We start from the raw sequence: 24,221 nt of genomic DNA, 5'->3' as shown, positions 1-24,221 counted from the left end.
ATGTGTGTGGTGGTGCAAAACCTATTGACTTTGACACTGCCCCATATTTACAAGGGTGGTGTAAATTTGAGGCAGGGAAAACCTGGTGTTAACACGGAGAAATGCGGAGAAATGCTTTATTTCTCCTTGTTTTTGCTGTTTTCATGTGTGCAGCACACATAAAAACAGCAAAACGCCATAAGATTGTTTATGTACAGAAGGGTATCCCTTCCTGCATATAAATATTCATTCCCCACAACTCAGGCCCCCTTTCACTATGGTGCAAGGGGGCCTGGGTTGGTGCTAGGCAGCTGAAATTAGCGCCAGCACAGGTGAAAATGCAGGGCTAGACCGTATTGTTGTAAATAGGGTTCACCCCTGCGTTTCAGAAGCCGCAGAGCATGGCATTAAGCCAAGAAGGCTAACTCCACACTCCGTCACTTCTTTGTGAATTTCCCCCTACATCTGCTACAATTACACAGACTACAGAAAGTATATACAAATGGTAAGGAAGGTAAGGAAGGTAATATGTTGAGGATGAGTAGACCAACAAAATGGTTGGAAGGTTATGTACATGAAAGAATAAATGCTCAAAGCTCTAAATAATTCTTTATTAGAGAAGGTAATTGTGATATATTTCGAAATGTAGTATTGTTAACCTTTAGATTTTTTATATAGTTATAAGTTTCCTTTGGTTTTCTATATTGGGTAAAGAAAGGGATGTGTTGTGTTCCTTCTTGTTGCAGTTGCCAGGCAATGTTATGTTGTTCTAGATTGGAATGTGGTCACGGTAGTTAGGTACTGGACTAGGAGATACCAGGACACATTCACTGTGGCTCCAGACAATAAAGAAGTTGTAAACTTGGAAATTGTGTTTGTCATGTGTACACAACAGCCTTCTATTTTAGATACCAATTAATCTCTGGGATTGGTACCCCCAGAAAATATGACTGTTAAAGACTCTAGAGCTTTATTTATTTTCTGTAACACAATGTTGAGTTGGTTTAGCCTTTTCCATGGTGATGACGAGCTGAGCTCGTCATGCAGCACGGTGGCGCTGTGCTGATGAGCTCGTCATGGCCTCTGCGGAATGCCCTCGCGGGGATAATTACCCCTCTGTGCTGGGCGTTCCATTGAGCGGGCGGGGACATGACGAGCTCAGCTCGTCATCAGAACAGTGGCACCGTGCTGCATGATGAGCCGAGCTCGTCATCAGCATCGCGGCGCCGCGCTGCCCCTCTACCCCCGCGCCGCAGGGAAATTAGCCCCACGGCGATGGGGTTAAGCGTTCCTTAGCATGTTCCTTTGTGCTCTCCAGATGAGGCATCATAAGGCACAGGTTGGGGTATGGCTTGAAGTCGATGTAGGAGGACGCGGATTGCGGAGCTCTGCCTGCCGTTGTCCCCAAATAGTAAATCCTGAAAATAGTTCTGCATACCGGAGACCCTGGTGCGTTTAAGGAGCGGCGAGGCGAGCCGTGTATTGCCTCAGAAGCGACCAAAATCTGTAGAGATTGCAGCGAGCTGGGAGCGGCATCAGCCTCAAAATAGCATCCGGACACTAGAGCCCCCTCAACTACTAACCAGACTGGCCGAGCGGGAATCGACCCTGGAGTGCCACTGTAGTGTAGTTCCTAGTTTCCCACTAGGCCCTGCGCATTGGTATAACATAAACAGTAGTATCGACGTGGAACTGCGGATATTCCAGGCCTCCACTGACTATGCTAAACTTAATTGGGTTGTGTTACCAACTAGCTCAGAGGTCACTGGAAACTTTCTTCTCTGCATCGGAAGTGATCAGCTTCCTTGGCACAGACAAGAAGGGATTCAGTTTTCCAACAACCGTGCAACATGACAACTTTGCTCCTCAGATCAAGAGTCAATCTCTAGGGTCGTGTGAAACAATAGACATGTATTTCACTCAGTCAGTCTAGTGCAGTTTACTTTCACGAGATGTAGAGAATAGAGAGACGGGCGTTTGTCAATAAAGGGTTAACATTTATTGAACAGTCTTTCTTCTCGTACAAGAGAAATGTATTGCCACAATTGCAATAATTGTTATTATAAAAAGTACGTACAGTAAGATAAGTATTGCGAAATAGAACTGTAAAAGCATTGATATGGTTTCTTAGCCATACAATGGTTTAAAAGTAATAAAACATATATACAGTCATATATACATTAGGCTAACATACTCAACTGGTGCTTCTAACTACACCTACCCCAGTGTGCCTGACCTAAGCCTAACACGTGGATGGGGAGTAAGTAAGTAGCTTTAAGTTAAGTTGGTTTTGCCAAGGTTTGTTTCAAGAATTCTCGTCTAAGGGTTTAGTCAACACCATACCTCTGAATAGAATGATGGAGGATTGGTATCTCCTTCAGGGGTCTCTCTCGATATCCCAGTCACCCGCGAGGGTAAACCGGAAGCGCCGGGACTGGATTTCTCTGCACGAGAAAGGCAGCGGGTCTCTTCAGCGCGTCGAGGAAGGAGGGGGGACAGCGTCCGCGGGCAGCTGGAATCTGCTGGATGTCTTCGCAGAGGACGGCTGTTCAGCTCCTTAAGCGTACTGCACCATAGTTCGCGCTGTAGCGGCGATAATGGTAATCAGCAGCTTCACCACCACAGGATAGCAGGCTGCAGCGACAGAGTGCTAGATTTACCAACACAGGGTCATGCAGGCAGCTGGCATCAGCAACAGGCAACGAACATTGCTTAAGGCAACGTTGGTAATATTTATACCTGACAGGTGCCGGGTTTGACGCAAGTTTGCTGGACATAAGACGTCAATTAAAGATGTCACTAGGAAGTGATAGTTATCAGTTGCTCATTAGAGTTCCATTACTAATCAAAACATAGCAAGCGGGGATTTCCAGGTTTGCCAAGTTTTTATCTTGTTGAAGAACTCGGAGTGTTATCTAGGAATATCAGATAGGGACTGCTGCACTGTCATTGCACTAATTGGTCGCAAAGGAAGTAGCAGAGAGTCATGCTGGAATGTGGCTCTGTTCGTGTGAGGCCAGAGATGACTTTTCAGAAAATCGCACTTGAACGGTTTATGCCAATATAGGGAATAAAGGGATTTATAGCCGAATAGGGGCATAAGGTCACAGTATCGATCAGGAACCTAGATAAACACGCAACACCCACTCCACGGGTAATGTCCATCAAAATTACTAAAACTAAGCAATAAGATGCATGTGTAACATTGCCCACCCCAAAATACATAAATGCATTCGAAATAGGCGTACTTGTAATACATGGAATTTAGGTATTGTACGTTTTTTAAAGCATAGTAATCATTCAAAAAATTATTGCATATGAAATCAATGAACGATTATGCAAAAGGAATTACACATGAAGTATCTCTGACAGAAGAAATGCGAGATAAATCATCACATAAAAATGCATTGTAATAACATGTGTGCTAGAGGCTGGTGTCATGTTGTTATGTCTCTAGATGTGTTTAGAAATAGAAGTGTGAAGCTTCTGTTCTCTAAGAATAGTTTTTACGTTAAGCAAAGAATTGTTCGTGCCAAAAAGGGTCAATATTAGAAAAATTGTCCAATTCAAAGAAAAATAGATTTCCAAAGCTCCTGGCAGTTTTTGTTGATCAAAACTGAAGGCCGAATTCAGAGTTCATGGGAACGCTGTGTGTCGGAAAGCTTCTCAAAAGTTATTGTTTCTCTACGGGTGAGAACATTGTATCAGACAGGCTCTCAAAGAATTGGTCTACAAATTCAGGTGACAGTTCAACCAAATTAGATAGCGCTGTAACTTGGCAGGTGTGAGAATGATTGCTGTCATCGAAGTCAGGACCAGCAATGCTCACAGAACGTTGTACCTGGATGATGTTGCTTTTGTCACTCGCTCCACTGTTACCACTTGGCTGTAGTACAGGAGTCTCCACGAATGCCGTCATCAGGATTGGTAGCCGCTGGGGACAACACAATGCGTGAGCCGTTATTGGACTGAGCAAAGTATCGACGTCCATTGGTACTGCTGATGGAAGTGAAAGACAGATGTCCAACACGCATTCATCGCCGCAAAGCATACACCGTAGCACAGGTAAAATGCAATTTTGCCATATCTGTCTGAATGAAAGGAACCAGGTCATGTTTAGATCTCTCAGCCTGGCCAATCCGAGGACGTTAGTTATCCTGTCCCTGTAGCGCATTGCTAGGATTGTCTCTTCCATTCCCATGGGAGCTATGTCTGAGCCGAGGCTTGCCATAACGAAGCAGGAGGGTCAAAAATAGAATCCCTGCGATGAGTCCCAAAAATAGTGGTATGCCGCCAAAAATGGAGTGCACAAAATTAGGAAAGATTCCCAAAATTGCCTGGAAGGGTGTTAGCAGTCCCGTAAAGACTGTCTTAAATATGCCTGGGATGCTTGTTGCACTAGACATGTTAAGGAGTTGGCTGAACATTTCTACGAAATGCACGGGGCAATTTGTTGATAAAAGGTCATGAACCTCAGTAGCCGTCCTTGCGACTAGAAGATCATACGTCTCTTTAGATGACGTTATAGGCACTGTTGTCTGTAAAAGTACAGATTTCATTTTGCTTAATGTATCAATTCGTATAGAATAGAGATTCAGACGAGGCCAGAGGGGAGTCACTATGTCAGGAGGCCCGCTCGGGAACAATGCTTGCATACAACATTTGACCATGGACGTAACTTGTACTAGATAACTTTTCCCTGGCGTCAGGCCACAACATCTGTGATCCGTTCTAAGAATGTAACTCCCGTTTGCGAGTTGCATAAAGAAGGGTTCTATCTGAGTTGCAGGTGTGACTAGCTGGTGGCATGAAAGGTTGTTTGAATTTCCATCACATGCTCAGTGTAAATTAATACCCTGACACAAAAGTATACCGCTTAGTGAGTGTTTACAGTTGTCACCACTAAGAAATACATTTTTGTCGCTGTCACTATAGCAAGAATGAGTGTATGGTAATTTTCATTCGGATTTTACATATCCTTTACCCAATTGTTCATATTGGCCAGCAGGTATGTACTCAAGGCACTTTTTAAATCGGAAAGTTGTAATCGGAATTGTGATAATTCCGTGTATTATCCATTCAATGACAGGACTCTCTGACATTGCCAATGGTAATCTCTCGAGTTTTTCGATGCTCAGGATTGTATAGTCTGCTCCTTTCTGTGCCAAACTGATCTGTTTATCAGTAAGGTTAAAACTGGAAAATAATGACGTTGTGTTGATTAAACGCCAAGGCACATAGCCTGAACGAAGATTTTGCAGCGTCTAGCCTAGTTCTATAATAGAGCGTAATTGAGACTGGCCATGTTGTAACATTAGCAAATCTCTGTCTATCACATCAAAGGCAGAGGATACAATATTGTCCAAAGAATATATTCTGGAAGACAGAGTCATTAACCTATTGTCTACCACAGAAAGTGATTTCTCCAAATTAATACGATCAATTTCTCGTATTTTTTCAGCAGTTTCAATTTGCTTTACTTTCCAAGCCTTGTTGTAAGCAGCATAGATACTGGTCGCTATGGAACAGGTTATTGACGCTGTTTGCGTGGTCCAAGAATGAAATCGCGCAAATCAGCACCATCTTTTAGTAAAGACAAGTGTTGCTTAATTTCAGCCAGTGTGGATGTAGTTAGCCATTCTAGGCAGAGTTTCCCTACACTGTATGTTGTTATAATCCCTGGATGTTGTCTCTGGGAATATCTAGGGTCTAATCTGGTCATTTTTAACCCCTGTGTTTTGTTCAGGAATCTATCTTGACAGCTATTTGTGTCTGTAGGCCAGATTAACCACTTTTTCCAATCAGGATGTGTTCTGTTGAAATGTAAAATGTGTGACACGTCTAACTCAATATCTGTGGTTGCATTTTCTGGTATTGGCTTCGGTATAGACGGTGTTTTAAGGTCTTTGATCTTAGCTAGGCCAAGACAAGATGTTTGGTGTATTGTGTCATTTAAAAATAACATTTGTTCTGGTATCATGCAGGTTCTAAATAGTGCTTCAATGCCTTGCACCTGCCAATCTTTTGTACCCCAAATTGTTTTCGTTTCAATATTATTTTTCCAATAATCAAAACCAAATGTCATCATTTTGTCATAAAATGCTTCTGAATATATCAATTTAGAATTTGTCAGCATTGTTTTCATTCCTGTTTTATCTAACAGTTTATAATAAAACGTTTCTGCATCACTGGTGTTAAACCCTGAGAAGTATTTGAATTTCTCAAAAAATGCTTTAGAACTGCTTTTAGTTGGTGTAGAACAATGTTCCCATTGATTATACATAAAAACATTTCTAGGCTGTGCAGATTTATGCAAGTAATGATCCCCATAGTGGGTGTAACAGAATAACTGCTCATAACTAGATGAACCTTGTAAATAATCATGATCTGTGAATCTAGCTGACATTACTAAATCAGACATCATGTCATTAATACTGTTAAAGTCCCAATCATCAGAGAATGTACTTGGTGTCACAAAGTCACTTAAGGAAACCTTTAGTTGATGAGTATACTTCAGGATTTCGACCGGACCATAGATCTCATAGTCTGTTTTCTCCCATACTACCCCACGAGGTATTGGAATTGCTGTGACATTTACTGTTGACAGTTCTCTTTTCTTCACGTGGGATGATCTGTGTGGCTTCAGGACTAGGTTGATGTTCTGACTTGCTGTGTCCATTCAATTGTAATGAACTTTCCTAAAATTAAAACTAAAATTAGGCAGAGTAGGAGTATGAATACCCCTGAGATAATCCAATGCTCAATCAACGGTGAATCCAGATATAGTTCTTTGATTTGTTGAAGGAGTCCTGTTGTATTTTCTTTAGAATACTTTTTTGTTTCTGGCATCACTTCGGGCTCATTTTGATCTTCAGAGAAGTTGTCGAAGATGATGAAATAACCAGAGGCAGTTCTGTCAATTGATGGGATTGTTCTTTCAATCTGTCTCTCGGTAGCACTTTCTGATGCCACATCATTGTAGACTGGTGTTGTTTCTTGACGAACTGTTTCAATCTGTGTTTCAAGAGGCACGAGTTCCATGGCATTATTGCATAGTCCTTCATTGTGCACTGCAGGCTGATCGAATGTGATTAGTCTTTCAGTTTGAACCTCTTGGATTGTTGCAAGTTTGGGTATTCTGTTGTTTCTTGGGAGTCCACTGGGCCTACTGTTGATTATAGGCCACATGCTTGTGGTTTTACCAGATCGATAGACACAACTCTGTTCTCCTTTTTACCAGCAAGGGGCGGTAGCACAACTGATCTTGTTCCGGTGACTGCTAAGACAGGTACTGCTTTTCTGTAAGAAGGCCCAAATTCCTTCTTAACCGCGATCTTTTCTCTGACTAGATCCCCAATCTTTGGAATCCAGACAGGCCTTGCTGGGGCTGTTGCGGGTGGTGCCTTGTCAGTGGTACTTGGCTGTTGCTTTAACTTTATGTTGCTTAATGATTTTCTTGTTTCATTCTGTTCCTGTAAAACAGCCAAACGATCTTTTACATCAAAGTGCGTTGTTTCTTCTTGTACCACTGACATCTGACTATCGAGGTCCTGAACGCGCATTCTAATTCCAAACAATAGTTCGTATGGGCTGAAACCTTTTAGAGAATTTCTTGGCATGTTGTTAAGACTAGTCTGGACACTTATTAAATGTTTGACCCACCCAGCGCCTGAACCTAATACCTTCGCTGTTATAGATTGCTTTATGTCACGGTTTTTTCTTTCTACCACACTATTCCCTTCGGGGTGCGACGGACAAGAATACCGCAACCCAATTCCCATGCTGGCCATGGCCTCCTTATAAGCTCGAGAGCTAAAAGCAGGACCCTGGTCAGAATGGAACGTGGTAATTGCGTATGTGCCGATAAAGACTCGCAAATCTTTTATAACCGTTCTAGCGTCAGCCGAGCGCTGGGGCCACATCCATATGAACCTCGTACAGGAATCCACTGCTACCATGATATATCTATAGTTACCGTCCCTTTGTAGGGGACCACAGTGGTCCAGGTAAACGCATGCAAATGGTTTATCCGAGATGAGAAGGGGTGTCTGCGCTGGTCGTTTCACTGTTGATACTTTTATCCTTTGGCATATGTCGCATTCTAATACATACTTTTTAGTTTGTATTCTCAAGCGAGGCCACCAATATCTCTGTTTTAATAGTGATACTGTTGCGGAAACGCCAGCGTGTGCAGAAGCAAGCCCTTCGTGTGCCGCTTTGATTAGTCCTAGTCTGTGTTCCCTGTTTGGAATTACTCTATCCCCCACTCCAGGGATTCGAGCAAAAGGAACATTATTTGTATCCGTTAAGTACAAGTACTTTTTAGGAAAGCCTTTTGGGAGTGTTTTCTTATCATTTTTTACTGACGTACTGACAGCTTGTAGAATATCGCTGTCTATTTTTGTTTGTGACCGAGTTATCGCAGCTACGGAAGCCGTTTGCACAGCTGCCTTCGCGGCTTCATCAGCCAATGAATTCCCTGCAACGTGAACGCCATCACGTTGATGACTCAGTGTATGTATCACGTGAGTCTTTTGTAGTTCTTTCTGTAAAAGAACTACCTGTTCCCAAATCATTTTATGCTTTATTGTGCCACCTTTTGCATCTTTGAAACCATTTTCCACCCAATTCTGCAAGTATTCATTATAAGATTGTACGCAATAAAAAGAATTGCACACTATTAGTGTGGGGAATTCGCGATCGGTATTTTCTAGCGCCATCTTAAATGCTACTAATTCAGCTCGTTGAGCCGAGCAATCTCCTAGAGATTGTGTTTTAGTGACCAATGGTCTAAATTTTCCTTTGTGCCAGCGACCTTTAACAATCGCGCACGCAGCACTGTAAGCTTGCTTACCCCCAACTGCGGGTTGTGCTGATCCGTCAGTATATATAATACTTCCGTATTCTTCGAGAGGCAGGCCACATGCTTGTGGTTTTACCAGATCGATAGACACAACTCTGTTCTCCTTTTTACCAGCAAGGGGCGGTAGCACAACTGATCTTGTTCCGGTGACTGCTAAGACAGGTACTGCTTTTCTGTAAGAAGGCCCAAATTCCTTCTTAACCGCGATCTTTTCTCTGACTAGATCCCCAATCTTTGGAATCCAGACAGGCCTTGCTGGGGCTGTTGCGGGTGGTGCCTTGTCAGTGGTACTTGGCTGTTGCTTTAACTTTATGTTGCTTAATGATTTTCTTGTTTCATTCTGTTCCTGTAAAACAGCCAAACGATCTTTTACATCAAAGTGCGTTGTTTCTTCTTGTACCACTGACATCTGACTATCGAGGTCCTGAACGCGCATTCTAATTCCGAACAATAGTTCGTATGGGCTGAAACCTTTTAGAGAATTTCTTGGCATGTTGTTAAGACTAGTCTGGACACTTATTAAATGTTTGACCCACCCAGTGCCTGAACCTAATACCTTCGCTGTTATAGATTGCTTTATGTCACGGTTTTTTCTTTCTACCACACTATTCCCTTCGGGGTGCGACGGACAAGAATACCGCAACCCAATTCCCATGCTGGCCATGGCCTCCTTATAAGCTCGAGAGCTAAAAGCAGGACCCTGGTCAGAATGGAACGTGGTAATTGCGTATGTGCCGATAAAGACTCGCAAATCTTTTATAACCGTTCTAGCGTCAGCCGAGCGCTGGGGCCACATCCATATGAACCTCGTACAGGAATCCACTGCTACCATGATATATCTATAGTTACCGTCCCTTTGTAGGGGACCACAGTGGTCCAGGTAAACGCATGCAAATGGTTTATCCGAGATGAGAAGGGGTGTCTGCGCTGGTCGTTTCACTGTTGATACTTTTATCCTTTGGCATATGTCGCATTCTAATACATACTTTTTAGTTTGTATTCTCAAGCGAGGCCACCAATATCTCTGTTTTAATAGTGATACTGTTGCGGAAACGCCAGCGTGTGCAGAAGCAAGCCCTTCGTGTGCCGCTTTGATTAGTCCTAGTCTGTGTTCCCTGTTTGGAATTACTCTATCCCCCACTCCAGGGATTCGAGCAAAAGGAACATTATTTGTATCCGTTAAGTACAAGTACTTTTTAGGAAAGCCTTTTGGGAGTGTTTTCTTATCATTTTTTACTGACGTACTGACAGCTTGTAGAATATCGCTGTCTATTTTTGTTTGTGACCGAGTTATCGCAGCTACGGAAGCCGTTTGCACAGCTGCCTTCGCGGCTTCATCAGCCAATGAATTCCCTGCAACGTGAACGCCATCACGTTGATGACTCAGTGTATGTATCACGTGAGTCTTTTGTAGTTCTTTCTGTAAAAGAACTACCTGTTCCCAAATCATTTTATGCTTTATTGTGCCACCTTTTGCATCTTTGAAACCATTTTCCACCCAATTCTGCAAGTATTCATTATAAGATTGTACGCAATAAAAAGAATTGCACACTATTAGTGTGGGGAATTCGCGATCGGTATTTTCTAGCGCCATCTTAAATGCTACTAATTCAGCTCGTTGAGCCGAGCAATCTCCTAGAGATTGTGTTTTAGTGACCAATGGTCTAAATTTTCCTTTGTGCCAGCGACCTTTAACAATCGCGCACGCAGCACTGTAAGCTTGCTTACCCCCAACTGCGGGTTGTGCTGATCCGTCAGTATATATAATACTTCCGTATTCTTCGAGAGGCAGGATTATTTACGTCATTTTGGCGCCCGAACAGGTACCCCTCCCCCACCTCACGCGCCGGTTGGCGCGTTGCAAGCTGTGTCCCCTGCCATCAGTTAGATGGAATACACGTGTACTGGCAGGATTTCCTGCATCTCCCTCTGACCCACGGAGGTGACGAAGACTGCGATCAGTGCCCAGACGAGGCGGTGAGGAGTGCGGAGGATCCCGACCAGAGCCTAGCCGAAAGAAGCAAGGTCCGAGGTGTGAAGAGGCCCACCAGTTTTCCGAAGTTTTCCGAAGTTTTCCGAAGTTTTCCGAAGTTTTCCGAAGTTTTCCGAAGTTCCGAGTCGAGTCCAGTCGAGTTTTCCGAGGCCTTCTGTTTCCGTGCTTCCCGGTGAGTACCATTGCTGGGTCGTATCTAGACGGGTTTGGGTACGCAAGTCCGGTCTGCACTGTTCTTAGGCAGTGTATCTGTACTGTTTAGCAGTATATCAAGTATTCCGAATTTTTGCACTGTTACACCAGTGTATCCGTACTGTTGAGCAGTACATCTAGTATAAGGGGGTAGTCATCTATGTCTTCAATGTTTTTTATGTGATTAATGTTGTGGTATGAATGTGACTGTTTAAACGTGTATTATTGTGTTTCTCGTATAATCTAGCTGTCAAGAGTATTAAGGAATAAGGATCTAGCATTCAGTAATAAGTAAGCAAGATGCCGTTCTTCAACAAGTTAAAACAGATAGGAACTAGGAAAGGGTTACTGGAGGAAGAAATTCCTATCCCCCCTAGGGACACTCCAGGCAATTTTATGTACCAAAAGCATGGCATAGATGCCATATTATATCTAGACTTATGGGCCGATTACACCAAACATCTAGACGAAAGACACAGATGGCCTGTTACCGGAACGTGGGATGCCGAGTGCATCATGAGGGTAGAAGAAGCATTATGGAAAAAGAAAGCTAGACAATCTCAGAAGGACGCCATAGAATTTTGGCGTAAGGAATCACGTAAGCGTGCTGACAAAGCACTCCGTAGAGAAGACAGACTTAAAGAATCAGATAAAGACCAAGAAAACGAATTAGTTACTGAAGGGATCCGAGTAAAAACAGAACAAATAGACCGTGCCCGAAATAATCTTGTAAACGGTATGTATCTTGCAGCAGATGGCACATCTGAATCTGAATCAGAGATACCGAAAAACTTACCGATACCATTAGTTCCAACTAAAGTAATGCATAAAACTACTAAATACATATTCCTAAATTCATATCTAGAGGATGTAGCACCAGCTTATACCAATCTGCCTGTTCGTGCCCTGCCTACTGACAGGGATGGGGGTGGCACTGCGCCCCCAGATAATGTTCCGCCGGTACCACGACAGACCTCCCCTGTTCCGCTAGCTCCGCCACTTCCCGCACTTAAAATAGACCTACCGAAACCAGTCCTACCTGATCTTACTAAACGACAAACTCAGATGCAGATCCAGACTCCGCGGAGAGATAATGCCCAAGCATCCGCCTCAGGAGGTGCGACAGCGGGTCTACAGACCCCGCCACCGACACACAGATTAAATTTAAGGGACACGCAGAATCCTTTTCAGTCTCCCCACTTATCCCGGCTTGACGCATTTAAAGAGAAGATGTCAGTTTGCAGATATGATCCAGTACCCGGAAAAGACGATTTAATGATATTAGCATCACTCCGATTAAGATCTGCCACCGATAACTTGCTATGCTATGTAGGAATGCAGGAACTTCTCGACAGACTATATAAGTTTATACAGACAGGGAAAGACCCCGACAGTGTCAAAAATGCCATGCATAAACAGAAAGTTGACATTCAAGCACAGATATTACGATTTTTCATAAATTGTGTAATAAGAGAACGAGACAGGCCCGGGACAGATCAAAGTGAATTAGACGCATTAATTTCTATGCAGGTAAGTACTTAATCAATAATAACTCAATCGGAATGAAAGAAGACAGAGTCCGTGGTGTTAGAGTTTCTAAGGGTTTTATTCCTCATAAAGGAATCAGGATATCATGTTCTGACCACCACAGGGGTATCAGAAGGGATAGATGAGCGCGCTGCTGTTTATTGACAGTACATAGCTTATATACTTGAATCAATACATAAGAGTCAATGTAAGAGGCGTAACAGCTGAGAGAAGACAAGATAACAGTATACACGTGGTACTAATACATCATCAAGAGGCGTAAACTAGGCGTGAACCAGAGGTGTGTGCTAGAAACGTCACTGATAAGTGACGTAAGTGGGTGGCACCAAGGGGTGGTGCTAACAGAATGTTGCAACGTCAGCAGAAATCGGAAGCTTGGATGCGCGCGCAGCTGCATGACGTGTGATTGACGGGGTGCAGGGGACTTGACATTTACACTGACGGAAAGAGACAGAAGTCTGTGTAAGTCTGGCTCTATTTTTGACTAATGGTAGGGCATTCTCTACTAATTTTGTTACAAAAAGATGCGGATATGACTCACTGCTAACTTTTAGGCCACTATTTATGATGAAACATTTCTCGAATCTTGAATAAAAGTCACTAGTATCTTCATCTTGTTTCTGTTTACAGGACGAGATTGCGTCCCAATCTTCCTTTCTAGTTGTCAATAATCTTGGTAAAACCTGTACTATTAAACCTGGTAATGCTTTAGTCTTGTCCCCAAGGCCTACCCCTGGGACTCGCGTGCTTTCTTCGTCTTCTATTTCTGTCCATGCTATCTTTGACTCTCCCACCTCCCAATCCTTTTCCTTTAATTTCTCGTAAATGCCCGTGGGCAACAGTACTTTTAACATTTTCATAATATCATCATACGTGTAATCTCCCATCAGTAACATATCTTTAAGCTCTCTATGAAAACCTGCAGGATCTTTATCATGGCACGGAACTAATTTCTTCATTTCTAACAGTTCTAACTTAGTCAGTGGTGTGTGAACATACACACGCTTCAAGCGTTGGTCCGTACCCATAACTGGGTGTACTTCTCGTAAGGGGTTCTGACTTTCAATGCCGCCACCGCATTGCATGTGGTACGTTTTCCTTTCTGGAGGCGGGGCGGGAACATATTCGGGACTTATGAAGGTGTTATATTTATGTCGTTGTTCTAGAATTATTTGTATTAATTTGGTACTAAAACCTCTCCATCTATCCATGAGTAATGCTTCTAATGTCTCGTGTAAGGGACCTGGATCAGAATGATGGTTTCTGAACTTGATGAGGAGGTGCTGAATCATGTATACACCTGCTATTTTCTGCTCTTCCGGGGAAACGTTCAAGAATGTCTGTACTAATGTGTCATCATTATACATGTCTGGGTTTTCGGCCCATAACACGGCTGACCGGGCTAGTTCCTGTTCATCCATAGAATTCAGTACATGGTACCCCACTCGGTCTCGAAGCCTTTTATCAGTTTCCTGGAACTGATGTTCAGAAGAATTCGGATTTGTTAAAGCAGAGAAAAGAACTCTCTTGCTCTCCGGACGGATGCCTTTCCTAAGGTAATTTCCCTTACCTACGTACGCTATAGTATCTGTAGACCTTCCTGGTGCTTCATGGTCTTCTTCCTCCTCGGAGGAAGCTTTATCATTCTCTTCCTGGTGTGCAGTCAATACTGCCTTTCTAATTTTCTGGGACATACTGGCTATGCAATTCCCTCTATCATGTTTTCCTTCGGCTATATTTTGACCCCACTTGTTTAATGCGTCTAATTCACTTTGATCTGTCCCGGGCCTGTCTCGTTCTCTTATTACACAATTTATGAAAAATCGTAATATCTGTGCTTGAATGTCAACTTTCTGTTTATGCATGGCATTTTTGACACTGTCGGGGTCTTTCCCTGTCTGTATAAACTTATATAGTCTGTCGAGAAGTTCCTGCATTCCTACATAGCATAGCAAGTTATCGGTGGCAGATCTTAATCGGAGTGATGCTAATATCATTAAATCGTCTTTTCCGGGTACTGGATCATATCTGCAAACTGACATCTTCTCTTTAAATGCGTCAAGCCGGGATAAGTGGGGAGACTGAAAAGGATTCTGCGTGTCCCTTAAATTTAATCTGTGTGTCGGTGGCGGGGTCTGTAGACCCGCTGTCGCACCTCCTGAGGCGGATGCTTGGGCATTATCTCTCCGCGGAGTCTGGATCTGCATCTGAGTTTGTCGTTTAGTAAGATCAGGTAGGACTGGTTTCGGTAGGTCTATTTTAAGTGCGGGAAGTGGCGGAGCTAGCGGAACAGGGGAGGTCTGTCGTGGTACCGGCGGAACATTATCTGGGGGCGCAGTGCCACCCCCATCCCTGTCAGTAGGCAGGGCACGAACAGGCAGATTGGTATAAGCTGGTGCTACATCCTCTAGATATGAATTTAGGAATATGTCTTTAGTAGTTTTATGCATTACTTTAGTTGGAACTAATGGTATCGGTAAGTTTTTCGGTATCTCTGATTCAGATTCAGATGTGCCATCTGCTGCAAGATACATACCGTTTACAAGATTATTTCGGGCACGGTCTATTTGTTCTGTTTTTACTCGGATCCCTTCAGTAACTAATTCGTTTTCTTGGTCTTTATCTGATTCTTTAAGTCTGTCTTCTCTACGGAGTGCTTTGTCAGCACGCTTACGTGATTCCTTACGCCAAAATTCTATGGCGTCCTTCTGAGATTGTCTAGCTTTCTTTTTCCATAATGCTTCTTCTACCCTCATGATGCACTCGGCATCCCACGTTCCGGTAACAGGCCATCTGTGTCTTTCGTCTAGATGTTTGGTGTAATCGGCCCATAAGTCTAGATATAATATGGCATCTATGCCATGCTTTTGGTACATAAAATTGCCTGGAGTGTCCCTAGGGGGGATAGGAATTTCTTCCTCCAGTAACCCTTTCCTAGTTCCTATCTGTTTTAACTTGTTGAAGAACGGCATCTTGCTTACTTATTACTGAATGCTAGATCCTTATTCCTTAATACTCTTGACAGCTAGATTATACGAGAAACACAATAATACACGTTTAAACAGTCACATTCATACCACAACATTAATCACATAAAAAACATTGAAGACATAGATGACTACCCCCTTATACTAGATGTACTGCTCAACAGTACGGATACACTGGTGTAACAGTGCAAAAATTCGGAATACTTGATATACTGCTAAACAGTACAGATACACTGCCTAAGAACAGTGCAGACCGGACTTGCGTACCCAAACCCGTCTAGATACGACCCAGCAATGGTACTCACCGGGAAGCACGGAAACAGAAGGCCTCGGAAAACTCGACTGGACTCGACTCGGAACTTCGGAAAACTTCGGAAAACTTCGGAAAACTTCGGAAAACTTCGGAAAACTTCGGAAAACTTCGGAAAACTGGTGGGCCTCTTCACACCTCGGACCTTGCTTCTTTCGGCTAGGCTCTGGTCGGGATCCTCCGCACTCCTCACCGCCTCGTCTGGGCACTGATCGCAGTCTTCGTCACCTCCGTGGGTCAGAGGGAGATGCAGGAAATCCTGCCAGTACACGTGTATTCCATCTAACTGATGGCAGGGGACACAGCTTGCAACGCGCCAACCGGCGCCTGAGGTGGGGGAGGGGTCCCTGTTCGGGCGCCAAAATGTATGCATATCACTCCATATCGTGTCACACTCAAGACAGGAGTTGTTTTACCCAGAATCAGACAATACAAGTTACCACCCGATGCTGTAGTGGCTTTACTGAAAATCATTGAAGAGCTTATTGCCCAGGGAGTGGTCGTAGAGACCGACTCCAATATCTGTAATTCACCCATCATTCCAATTCTTAAACGTACAGACCGCAATGCACCGCCAGTATATCGGCTGGTGATTGATCTTCGAGAGCTGAATAAATGTATTGTACCACAGTATCCTGTGGTCCCCGATATCTCCTCCCTATTGACTGCTATTGATTCAGAAGCAACGTTCTTTACTGTAATCGATCTCAAGAACGCTTTCTTCAGTGTACCTATTGACCCGGAGAGCCAATATCTCTTCGGATTCAGTTTAAATGGACGAAGTTTCAAATTTTCCCGCGCACCTCAAGGATTTACAGAAAGCCCCAGCATCTATAGTCAAGCACTGAAAAGACAACTAGATTGTATCCAATTGCCAGTTAACACCGCTTTACTGCAATACGTCGATGATCTACTGATCACCGCACGAAGTGAGCCCGAATGTGAACAAGCATCTCTGACAGTTTTGCATTTCCTGGCCGACAAGGGACACAAGGTGTCTCCTTCGAAGCTACAATTCTGTGTTCAGCAAGTTGTGTACTTGGGTCACTTGCTGTCCAAAGTGGGGAGACAGCTCACTCCCGATCGCATTCAGTTAATTATAAATATGCCGCGACCCCAGACACAAAAGGAAGTGCGGGCCTTCATAGGCCTCACCTCGTACTGCAGACAATGGATTCCTCAATATGCATTTCTAGCTAAACCACTCATCCAGTTAACGACACAGGAGGCTGCAACTTCCATTGCCCTCCCTTGGACTCAGGAACACACACAAGCCTTTGAGGAATTAAAGAAAGCTTTATGCCAAGCACCAGTTTTAGCGACACCATGTTACAGCAAACCGTTTACACTTTTTGTTACAGAACGTGACGGTACAGCATTGTCTGTCCTCACTCAAGATCAAGCAGGTTCACATAAGCCTTGCGCTTATTTTTCAAGTACATTGGATTCAGTAGCACAGGCACTCCCTGCATGTTTAAAGTCAGTAGCAGCAACAGCGTTAGCAATCAGACAAAGCGACTCAATTGTTTTAGGTCATCAGTTAACAGTACAAGTTCCACATTCTGTAGAGGTTCTGTTAAACAGAACCCAGACTCAGCACTTGACTATAGCCCGACTTACAGGTTACGAATTGACATTATTCCAGCCACACATAGAAATCAGACGCTGCAGTATCCTGAACCCAGCAACACTGTTACCTACAGTTATGACAGATCCAGCTCCACATGATTGTATAGAGATCATTAATGCAGTAACAAAGCCCAGACGAGATTTAACAGATGTTCCATTGACAAATCCAGACCTGACACTTTATGTAGATGGTTCATGCATGAGAACAAGTACAGGAGAGTTAGTGGCCGCGTATGCCGTGACCACTGAAACAGAAGTTAAAGAAACACATCGTATTGATACACTGTCTGCTCAAGCGGCAGAGCTCATCGCTCTGACCCGAGCCTGTATTCTAGCCAAGAACAGAAATGTTAACATATACACAGATTCCCGTTATGCGTTCGGAGTCGTACACGACTTCGGCATGCTGTGGCAAGAAAGAGGTTTTCTGACCTCTCATGGTACAAAGATACAACATGGTCCTCTCATTCAAGCACTGTTAGAAGCAATACATCTGCCTTCAGCCATATCAGTCATGAAGTGTAAAGCACATACTAAAGCCACAGATTCTGTTTCCCAGGGTAACGACCTGGCAGATCAGACAGCAAAACATACAGCACTGACCGACACTCAGATAAATGATACGACAAAAGCAACAGATCCGACAAACTGTATGACAGTCAGGGATCCCACACTAGATGTTATCGACATTCAGACACATGCTACTCCAGAAGAAATAAAGAAATGGATCGAACTAGGAGGGATCCAGACAGATCAAGGTTGGATGACGAAGGGAAAATCTACATGGTTTCTCCCTGACTCTATGGTTCAAGTCATGATAAATACAGCACATAGTCCTGCCCATCTAGGAGAGAAAGCAATGCTAGACAGTTTACAAAATCTCTGGAACAATAAACACTTACGTGCAGCCGCAAAACAGAAAGTGCGTACTTGCATGATCTGTTGTCAGTTCAATCCAGGTAAAAGCGTCCCTGTAGAGCAAGGTGGATTTCATCCTCCCGATCACCCTTTTGAAGTCCTCCAGATGGATTATATCCAGATGGACCGTTGTCGAGGATTTAAATATGTTCTCGTAGTTGTCTGTGCTCTGTCCCGCTGGACCGAAGCATACCCAGTCTCAGATTACACTGCTCCGACCACTGCCAAGCAGCTGGTTCGTGAATTTTTCCCACGATACGGCTTGCCTCGTGTCGTGTACTCAGATAACGGTCAGCCATTCTCGTCTGCCTTAATGAAAGAAGTTTCCTTATTACTGGGATACCAGTGGAAGTTCCATTGTGTCCGACACCCAGAAGCCGCAGGCCTTGTTGAGAGGCATAACCAGACATTAAAGATCCGCCTTGCCAAAATATGTCAGGAAAAAGGGGTCGACTGGATAGTCGCCCTGCCAGTGGCACTATTCTATATGAGAATGGTCGCCCATTCGAGATCAGGGCTATCTCCGTACGAGGTGGTCTTTGGAAGACCACCGAATATGTGGGGGACGCCCATTCCTAAAAAGATCACTGATGTTGATTCTAATATGTTGACAGATTACCTTGCCTCCTTGATGTCTGCACTCCAATCATGTCGTTCACAGGTTGCCGCAGCCTTCCCTGACAACACTGATGTTAAGCCACATGACGTCCGTCCCGGTGATACTGTCCTCGTCCGCAACTTCGACAGGAAAAGTCCGTTGGAGCCCCGCTGGAAGTCTCCGAAGACCGTTCTTCTAACAACAAGGACGGCGGTGAAAATCGAGGGAAGAAAGGGGTGGGTACACACGAGTCATATTAAGAAATTTGCTGGACTGAAACCTGACCCAGACTCGTCCACCCCCACCAAAGACTGTGTTACCAAAGACTTTACCGAATCGCAACGAGAAAAGACTCCTCAAGAACAATATCGCATGAAATTACGATCTAGCAAGTCAGACAGTTTAATTGTTTAAGTCCTCCCCTAGGTGAATCGGTTAAATAGTTTCTGACATGTATCCCCTAGATCGAGATAGAGAGAGAGAAGCAAAGAAACGTACATATTGCAAATCACTTCGTAGTCACTGCATAGTGACACTAATAATTATGTTTATTCTCAGTGTTTTTATTATTATTGCTAGCATCTTGTTACCTATCTACTATCCTATTTTCAAGCGTGAACAATCTGTTTACAATGTCTCTGCTGAACACACTTTTAGTGAGTTACCTCCTCATGAGCTTTCCTACAGACTTGCGCTGCGCAACAATACATTCATTAGTATGTTACATCATTCTCATCAAACTAACAATGCTACAAATTGCTGGATATGTGGCCGACTCCCTCCCTACCAGAATTACAAGGGAGCTCTGCCTCTCTTTCCGTATCCGTTCTCTCACAATGGCTCCTGCGGAGCATGGTTTAAAATAATTAATTCTTTAGATCCCGACATTGCTGTTTTCGATGGGGGTTGGGTTTGGGGAAACTTGAACTTGGTCCTAATAGACGTCTGTTACCCAGATAAGGAGGGACTTCCCACTAGAATAGGAACTGATCTAGAAAATGAAGTATATGGATTAGGTAATTATACAATTAGCCTTATGATTCTTACTGTCGAATCCGAAGCCACGCCAGTTCTACCTATTATGTCAGTACTGCCAGTCACTGGTGAATTATGTATCAAGAAGAAAGGTTCAGTACACTTAGGTCATAGTAAATGCACCACTGTGGTCGAATTCAGTGATGATGGAAAATCGTCTTTAAAAGCTATCAGTCATTCTTACTTTGTTTGTGGCCATACCGCATACATACGTCTACCTCCAGATTGGGATGGTACCTGTTACATTGCCTTCCTTCTGCCACCAGTTTTTCTAGCTCCTCCTGATTACCATAGAAATAGCAATCTAGTAAAGAATAGACCCAGAAGAGATGTCCCACTTGTCGACTACACAGAAACGGCATGGGAACAGTACACCGACTTTAATAAAGGATTCTTTTTCTTTTTAGGACCTGTCCAGAATAGTAAATTGATACGCAGATTAACTAGAACACTTGAAGCAGTAGTAAATGAAACTGCCTCCGCCTTAGGTAACTTAACAGAAGAGCAGTCCGCTATGCGGGTTGTTGTCCTTCAGAATCGTCTTGTAATTGACGTCATCTTGGCAGATAGAGGTGGAGCCTGTAAGGTCATCGGGTCAAGTTGCTGTGTTTTCATACCTCAAAACGCACCATCAGTATATCAAGCTATTACCCGTCTTCATAATATTGCAAATCAGATACATCAGAATCCAGGCACCTGGACTTGGTCCGGTTGGTTCTGGACAACGTTAACAGCTTGGGGATGGAAGATCCTATCCTTCCTAGGCATTGGCCTAGTCCTTGTATTCAGTTGCTGCCTGTGCCTACAGTGTGGGCCAGCGATTTGTGGACTGTGTGCCACTTCTTGTATTGAACATTCCAGTTTTCACTCAAAACGTAACCGAAAGAAAGAAGAACAAATGATGTTACAAGAACAGACTGATCGATTCATGAGGATCGATATTTCATGAAGGGTCCGTAGGGAACAAGGAGGGAATGAGGAAAATTAAATTTTGGCCATGTTGTGTTCCCTAGCGCGTACCCCACCGACTCCATGTAGCAGCTTAAAGTGCATGTAACTTCCCTCCTGTGCCAGCTATGAAGACGCAAATACATTTGCGTCCACCGTTAACTTGTCCTCTTTCAGATCCACCATGAATGGATTGTGTAGTCCGTTCCTAAGTATGCTATGCCACCGTCTTTTTGTAGTACACTTTTCATGTATTCCTGCTCTAGCAAGAGTAGGCCCTGAATTCCTGCCATCTGAACATCTTTTGTGGCTCCTGACTCTGCCCAGGCTACCTCTGTACCCGTGAACTCTGTCCTACTTTCAGCGCGGCCCCTCGCGCTCAGCTCAGCCTGCTTTCTGCCAAGACTGACTATAACCTTCGAGTTATCTGTTCCGCTCCCCGAGAATACATTCCTGCCTACTAGATCCTGTAAACATCCTCTCCAGCTGCAGAGCCAAAAGGCCGACCTGTCTTAATGCAAGTAATTCATAGCCTCTGTTGCCATGCTTCCATGGAAGGCCCCGTGCCCAACGCTTCACATGTAGACACTCAGGCGCTTATACACGCATCCACAGTTAGCATAGAACAGCTTCTGCCCTAGAGACCTTTCCGCCCAGATAGTATAGTTCCTAAACACCAGATATCAGATATGATAGAAGTACAAGTTGATCTGACATGCCAGACTTCTGTCTCTTTCCGTCAGTGTAAATGTCAAGTCCCCTGCACCCCGTCAATCACACGTCATGCAGCTGCGCGCGCATCCAAGCTTCCGATTTCTGCTGACGTTGCAACATTCTGTTAGCACCACCCCTTGGTGCCACCCACTTACGTCACTTATCAGTGACGTTTCTAGCACACACCTCTGGTTCACGCCTAGTTTACGCCTCTTGATGATGTATTAGTACCACGTGTATACTGTTATCTTGTCTTCTCTCAGCTGTTACGCCTCTTACATTGACTCTTATGTATTGATTCAAGTATCTGTTTCTGGAGGCGGGGCGGGAACATATTCGGGACTTATGAAGGTGTTATATTTATGTCGTTGTTCTAGAATTATTTGTATTAATTTGGTACTAAAACCTCTCCATCTATCCATGAGTAATGCTTCTAATGTCTCGTGTAAGGGACCTGGATCAGAATGATGGTTTCTGAACTTGATGAGGAGGTGCTGAATCATGTATACACCTGCTATTTTCTGCTCTTCCGGGGAAACGTTCAAGAATGTCTGTACTAATGTGTCATCATTATACATGTCTGGGTTTTCGGCCCATAACACGGCTGACCGGGCTAGTTCCTGTTCATCCATAGAATTCAGTACATGGTACCCCACTCGGTCTCGAAGCCTTTTATCAGTTTCCTGGAACTGATGTTCAGAAGAATTCGGATTTGTTAAAGCAGAGAAAAGAACTCTCTTGCTCTCCGGACGCCCGAACAGGGACCCCTCCCCCACCTCACGCGCCGGTTGGCGCGTTGCAAGCTGTGTCCCCTGCCATCAGTTAGATGGAATACACGTGTACTGGCAGGATTTCCTGCATCTCCCTCTGACCCACGGAGGTGACGAAGACTGCGATCAGTGCCCAGACGAGGCGGTGAGGAGTGCGGAGGATCCCGACCAGAGCCTAGCCGAAAGAAGCAAGGTCCGAGGTGTGAAGAGGCCCACCAGTTTTCCGAAGTTTTCCGAAGTTTTCCGAAGTTTTCCGAAGTTTTCCGAAGTTTTCCGAAGTTCCGAGTCGAGTCCAGTCGAGTTTTCCGAGGCCTTCTGTTTCCGTGCTTCCCGGTGAGTACCATTGCTGGGTCGTATCTAGACGGGTTTGGGTACGCAAGTCCGGTCTGCACTGTTCTTAGGCAGTGTATCTGTACTGTTTAGCAGTATATCAAGTATTCCGAATTTTTGCACTGTTACACCAGTGTATCCGTACTGTTGAGCAGTACATCTAGTATAAGGGGGTAGTCATCTATGTCTTCAATGTTTTTTATGTGATTAATGTTGTGGTATGAATGTGACTGTTTAAACGTGTATTATTGTGTTTCTCGTATAATCTAGCTGTCAAGAGTATTAAGGAATAAGGATCTAGCATTCAGTAATAAGTAAGCAAGATGCCGTTCTTCAACAAGTTAAAACAGATAGGAACTAGGAAAGGGTTACTGGAGGAAGAAATTCCTATCCCCCCTAGGGACACTCCAGGCAATTTTATGTACCAAAAGCATGGCATAGATGCCATATTATATCTAGACTTATGGGCCGATTACACCAAACATCTAGACGAAAGACACAGATGGCCTGTTACCGGAACGTGGGATGCCGAGTGCATCATGAGGGTAGAAGAAGCATTATGGAAAAAGAAAGCTAGACAATCTCAGAAGGACGCCATAGAATTTTGGCGTAAGGAATCACGTAAGCGTGCTGACAAAGCACTCCGTAGAGAAGACAGACTTAAAGAATCAGATAAAGACCAAGAAAACGAATTAGTTACTGAAGGGATCCGAGTAAAAACAGAACAAATAGACCGTGCCCGAAATAATCTTGTAAACGGTATGTATCTTGCAGCAGATGGCACATCTGAATCTGAATCAGAGATACCGAAAAACTTACCGATACCATTAGTTCCAACTAAAGTAATGCATAAAACTACTAAAGACATATTCCTAAATTCATATCTAGAGGATGTAGCACCAGCTTATACCAATCTGCCTGTTCGTGCCCTGCCTACTGACAGGGATGGGGGTGGCACTGCGCCCCCAGATAATGTTCCGCCGGTACCACGACAGACCTCCCCTGTTCCGCTAGCTCCGCCACTTCCCGCACTTAAAATAGACCTACCGAAACCAGTCCTACCTGATCTTACTAAACGACAAACTCAGATGCAGATCCAGACTCCGCGGAGAGATAATGCCCAAGCATCCGCCTCAGGAGGTGCGACAGCGGGTCTACAGACCCCGCCACCGACACACAGATTAAATTTAAGGGACACGCAGAATCCTTTTCAGTCTCCCCACTTATCCCGGCTTGACGCATTTAAAGAGAAGATGTCAGTTTGCAGATATGATCCAGTACCCGGAAAAGACGATTTAATGATATTAGCATCACTCCGATTAAGATCTGCCACCGATAACTTGCTATGCTATGTAGGAATGCAGGAACTTCTCGACAGACTATATAAGTTTATACAGACAGGGAAAG

General features: G+C 44.0%; 1 pseudogene; it reads right to left on the bottom strand.

The window, feature by feature from the left end:
- Positions 1-738: 738 nt before the first annotated feature.
- LOC147659604 (tyrosyl-DNA phosphodiesterase 2-like) overlaps positions 739-24,221 on the bottom strand; it is a 69,565-nt pseudogene continuing 46,082 nt past the window's right edge.

Source organism: Lissotriton vulgaris, unplaced genomic scaffold (genome assembly GCF_964263255.1).
Source record: "Lissotriton vulgaris unplaced genomic scaffold, aLisVul1.2 SCAFFOLD_478, whole genome shotgun sequence".
In the NCBI taxonomy this organism is placed as follows: Eukaryota; Metazoa; Chordata; class Amphibia; order Caudata; family Salamandridae; genus Lissotriton; species Lissotriton vulgaris.
This window is presented reverse-complemented; position numbering and strand designations above follow the sequence as displayed.